Source organism: Giraffa tippelskirchi, chromosome 14 (assembly GCF_054371585.1).
Source record: "Giraffa tippelskirchi isolate mGirTip1 chromosome 14, T2T-mGirTip1v1.2.pri, whole genome shotgun sequence".
NCBI lineage: Eukaryota > Metazoa > Chordata > Mammalia > Artiodactyla > Giraffidae > Giraffa > Giraffa tippelskirchi.
Window position 1 is genome coordinate 17,228,712 of NC_137288.1, and position 5,570 is coordinate 17,234,281.

Below are 5,570 nucleotides of genomic sequence, written 5' to 3' on the forward strand. Positions count from 1 at the left end.
GCCTGCCCTGAGCCCCCATAGCAGTCAAGGAATTTTTAGTTGCTGCTGTTTTTTAAATGGAAATCACTGTTTTTTTTATCTCTTCAATTGAGCTTGTTGAGTGTCGACTCATTAACTGATCAGGAACAAGGCTGTATGTTCATATCAACAGTACTTTTCATTCATAACTAAATGAGCATTTTGACTCATAAAATAGCTACATGGAGTTATATAGGCCATGCAAAACCATCCATTCTCTGACTGCTAAAAATTGATGCATCCGTAATCCAACCTCCCTTTCTTTCTACTTGTCAAATGAGGATTCACTACTGTCACTAATGTAGTTTTCCATTTAGAGTGAAGCAGCTGGGGTTGGTGATCCACCGCCTCTCCTTCCTGACCTTGATGTTCATTTTCTAAGGAAAGAAACAACAGCAGCCCCTGCTTATCCACCAGAAGTCTGGCTTTCAGGATTATTTAACGCATGGCTCCACGTCTTTCCTAAATCAACATAATGAATAAAATAATCAAGCACAGATGATGTTGGCAGAATTCAATCAGGATGTTAGTGTTTACACTGTAAGGACTAACATGAGGTTCAGCTCTTTGCAAAGAGACAGTAAGAAAGTCAAGGAAATGAAGGGCTTCCCTGGTGGCCCAGCGGTAAAGAATCTGCCTGTGAAAGCAGGAGACATAGGTTCCATCCCTGATCCAGGAAGATCCCACATGCTGTGGAGCAGCTAAGCCTGTGAGCCACTGCAGTTGAGCCTGTGCTCTAGAACCCGGGAGCCACAACTCCTGAAGCGAGCACACCCTAGAGCCCACACTCCACAATAAGAGAAGTCACCCCAGTGAGAAGCCTGCACCCCACAACAAAGAGTGGCCACTCTCTGCAACTAGAGCAAGCCTGGGCCGCGACAAAGACCAGCACAGCCAAAAATAAAAAAAGCAAAATGCAAACACCTCTAAAAGGTTGAGGAGAAGGCAATGGCACCCTACTCCAGTACTCTTGCCTGGAAAATCCCATGAACGGAGGAGCCTGGCGGGCTGCAGTCCATGGGGTCACTGAGTCGGACACGACTGAGCGACTCCACTTTCACTTTTCACTTTCATGCCCTGGAGAAGGAAATGGCAACCCACTCCAGTACTCTTGCCTGGAGAATCCCAGGGACGGGGGAGCCTGGTGGGCTGCCGTCTATGGGGTCGCACAGAGTCGGACACGACTGACGCGACTTAGCAGCTAAAAGGTTGAATCGTAAGCAGTGGAAGGTTTGTCATCCCTGGGTCTATGGGTGTGGTACCGGCAGTGGGTCATTTCCTACTTTGGAGTCAGGGACACTGCAGCCTTTTGGGAAGGGAGGCCGTGGGTCTGCCTGTCTGAGTTTGGACGGGAATTATTAAATGCATCTGAAGTCAACCAGAGCCCACATCCTAGAACAACACTCAGAGCAGCATCAGTCACAACAGTGGAAAACCACGACTGCTGCTGGAAACTTCCCAGAAGCATTTGTTCAGTGACCCTCGGCTCTTTATGGCAAAAGAAGAGAGGAGTCAGCATTTCAAAATTCAAGCATTAGCATCCACTGGGGGGGTCAAAGGTCAAACGCAGCAGACTATGAGCCTAAAGACAATTATCCCATAATGTCAAGAACAGTTTTGAACTACTCCAGAGAAAAACAAAAATCAACGACTTCTTTTTTTTGAGCGGAATCTAGTCACCTGTTCAAGTAAGCCACAAGCGAAAATTGTTAGACTAACCAGATCCTGGAATCTTGCTATATAAATGGACATAAATAAAGATGATGCTGATTAAAAGAGGTTTATATTGATATGTCTCTCATCTTTCTTTCATTTCAAAGTGATTCCTTGTATAAAAATATTGAGATTAAGAAATAGCATTAACGTGTGTAAGTGTTCTCTAAGAGACCCAAATATATCTATTTTAAACCAATTTGTTCTTTATGATGAAAGAGTAATTATCAAAACTGAAATTGGGAATGTAGAAACCTAAGAGTAATATAAAGAGAATGAAATACATAGGGCATTTTGAACTGTGATGAAGAGTTAAGAGCTTCAGTTTATTGTATTTTTTAGATTCCACATAAAAGTGAGGTCATACAGCATTTGTCTTTATGTGTCTGATTTATTTCACTTAGCATAGTGCCCTCCAAGTCTATCCATGTTGCTGCAAATGGCAAATTTTTGTTCTTTTTTATGGCCGAGTAGTATTCCACTGGGCTTCCCAGGTGGCACCAATGGTAAAGAACCAACCTGCCAATGCAAGAAACATGAGACACAGGTTTGATTCCTGGGTTGGGAAGATCCTCTGGAGAAGGGCATGGCAACCCACTCAAATATTCTTGCCAATAACCTCATGGACAGAGGGGCCTGGGCAGGCTACAGTGCATGGGGTCGCTAAGAGTCAGACATGACTGAAGTGACTTAACATGCACACACTTACCTCTCCTGGGGCTTACTTGAGAAGAGCCAACAGAGAATCTTCCTCAGGCTTTGAGGTGCATAAAAATGCATGGGAGCTTGTTAACCTATCTCTGTGGATTCTGGGTCAGCAGGTCTGCTTTTGACATTTGTAACCAGCACACCAGATGGTTCTGGAACAAGGTATTGGGTTAAGAAAAAACTACAATAGAGGTTACTTCCAGCAATCTGCATGTTCTTTACACATCATGGAAAGAGATCTTATTTAATTTTAGCTTGTACATTCATCTTAGTTATAGATTGATGCAACATGCACAAACTATATATATTTAGCAATGGCCACAGAAACCCACCATCAGCACATGCCTATGGATACACTGCTCACTGCACCATCACCCTCACTCCCTGAGTAATCAAGCCACTCTTCTCATTATTTAGTCTCTAATAAATTATATTTAAAATATTCTATAGCCTGCACTACTAAAACAGTGCTTTCTTCTTTCTGCCAATCCTCATGACAAGACTCATTAAACTCTCTTTCGAGTAATATGAAACATTCTCTCAAGGGTCTGTAATTTCTGCCTTTGACTCTTTGTAATCTTTAAATTTGCAAAAAGTGAAGTATACATTAATGAACGTTAATTAGCTGTGTTCAGCTACATTCTCAGTGAGAAGTCAGGTGTTCCGACTATATCATCAAAAGAAATAAAAGATGATTACAGAGAAGTGTTCTCTATAGATGACATCATAGTAATGTTATTATTTTGAGAATCTGAGTGCTTTGAGGGATGGCAAGAGAAAAAGAAAGAAATTTAAATTTAATTTTTAAATATACAAGGCTTATGATTTTTCTTATTTAATCTTCAAAACAATCTTAAGATCCTGATATTATCACTAACATTTCTAAAATAAAAAATAATGACACTAAAGGTTTAAGATCAGCCAATTCACACAGCTGTAAGTGATGAGACTGGGCTTCATGTCCCCCAAGCCCTTCTGACTCTAACCTCTATGCCTCCTTTGGGCATGCATGTGTGCAAAGTTGCTTTAGTCATGTCCCATTCTTTGCAACCCTGTGGACCATACCCCACCCGGCTTCTCTGTCCATGGGATTCTCCAGGCAAGAATACTGGAGAGGGTAGCCATGCCCTTCTCCAGGGGATCTTCCCGACCCAGGAATTAAACTCGGGTCTCCTGCATTTCAGGCAGATTCTTTACTATCTGAGCCACCAGGGAAGCCCAACGTAATACAAGACACTAAGTAACACTGTTTGGTGCAGTCTTCAGTAATTTTTCTTCAAAATAACTTGTTCATAGAATCACAACAATTTAGAACTTGGTGAAATTACCAAAGTTTTATATAGTCAACGATCTTTTGCCATTGCTATTGCTAAGCTGCTTCAGTCGTGTCTGACTCTTTGCGACCCCATGGACTATAGCCCACCAAGGCTCCTATGTCCATGGGATTCTCCGGGCAAGAATACTGGAGTGGGTTGCCATGCCCTCCTCCAGGAGATCTTCCGGACCCAGGGATCGAACCTGTGTCTCTTGTAGCTCCTGCATTGTAGGCAGATTCTTTACTGCTGAGCCACTGGGGAAGAGCTTTATATAGTATTTATATGGTCATCTTTATACAGTCAACAATCTTACGTTCCAACAATGATTCCAAAGAAGAGATCCTCAGAATGTAAGGGTCCACTGGAAAAAATTCTAAGAGTACTTACCAAGATAAAGAATTGGATAAGTGAGTTTGTCTTTTGAGAATATTCAAAAAAAAACTGCATGAAATGTGGATATACATCGTGTGTGAGTGTAACGATTAGTGCATCAAGAGTACATATACATACGATATATGCTCACATGTGCAAGGAAAGAAATCTCAGTCTACACAAGTGATACTAGAAACCTTCCCTTGAAGGTGGGCCAGGTAGTCACCACTCAACAGCTGCTTCTCGCAGCCCCTTGAGTGTGCAGCTGTCCTGCAGGAGGCTGTGGGGAGCTCCACTTTGAAGAGGTCTCTTTGTCTGGAGTGTCTCTCTCTGCCAACAGCGGCCTTTCATTCTGGAGGTCAGCTGATCTCCTTGCCCGAGATCACCACTGTGGTCAGGAACAGTAATGCTTCAAGCTCTGAATGTGTTTTGAAATATATTTTTTAAAAAGTGTTGACATGGTGTGGGTGAGAGGAAAAATAAAGTGTAAAATATTTCTCTCTGAAATGCATTATCCTTATCAAAAATCGCTAATGGGAATTTGTGATATTTCAGAGTTCTGGGTGGTAGCGACAATTTTCTATTTAGTATCAGAAAACCAGAGTTGTTACACCTGAAAGGAGTCCCAAATAAACCACAACACATCAATCTTTTAAAAATGAAGATTCTGAAAATGTGTTGTGCTAAATGAACAGAACCAATAAGTCAATCTGAGCAACTCACTGGATTGGAAAAGAAGGGAAACCGAGGAGCCCCTTGGGCAGACGTGCGTCTCATTAGATAGAAGGGAATTGCTGTGCTGTGTCACAAACTGCTCATTACAGATGGATCATTGAACATGCACAGTCTTTCAGAAACTTTCCAAAAGCTACAAGAAAATCAGACTTACTGACTACCGAAGCAAAATCTCAAGAACTATTGTTTTACGGTAACACAAAGATGGTTGAAAATTATCATTAAAAAAAAATAAAGTTAGCATTTCTGTTTTATCACAACACATTTTCTTAAGATCCCACAAAAAAAGAAATTTCCCCTGCATATAGCAGCATTGTCCTCATAGGGTAAAAGGGCAAATTTTGAACTTATACCTTCTTAAAATAGTATTATTCAGATATAATTAACATACTATAATGCTTGTTCATTTAAAGTGTTTGATTCTATGGATTGTAGCATATTTAAAAGGAATTATACTTACAGAATATTATCATAATCTAATTTCAGGAATGCCATCATCCCAAATTGGACAAAGTTGATGTATAAAGGAAGTATCTATTCATGGAAAGGTCTACATTCTGGTTTCATTTAGTGTCCCTTTGGTTATAAGTGACCCCCCTGCCTTATTTCCATGTACTGTAGGCCTACTAGGTGGTTATGAAGTCATAATCACCAGATTATGAGGCTCAGGGAGGGACTGGCACAGAAAGGTTAGTGAAGGGATTGATT

The 5,570-nt window shown here is 41.2% G+C and overlaps 1 long non-coding RNA gene across 3 annotated transcripts in view; it reads right to left on the reverse strand.

Annotated features, from left to right (window-relative positions):
- Window positions 1-5,448, reverse strand: part of LOC145534248 (uncharacterized) — a 39,406-nt gene extending 33,958 nt beyond the window's left edge. For 2 of the 3 annotated variants that reach the window (XR_014074378.1, XR_014074380.1), the window contains exons 1-2: window positions 5,323-5,448; window positions 2,441-2,591 (exon numbers count right to left, since the gene is read on the reverse strand). This is a non-coding gene — a long non-coding RNA (uncharacterized LOC145534248). Of the gene's footprint in view, window positions 1-2,102; window positions 2,251-2,440; window positions 4,546-5,322 lie in introns of those variants that run through there. The other variant, XR_014074379.1, reaches the window with a different exon arrangement.
- Window positions 5,449-5,570: the final 122 nt, after the last annotated feature.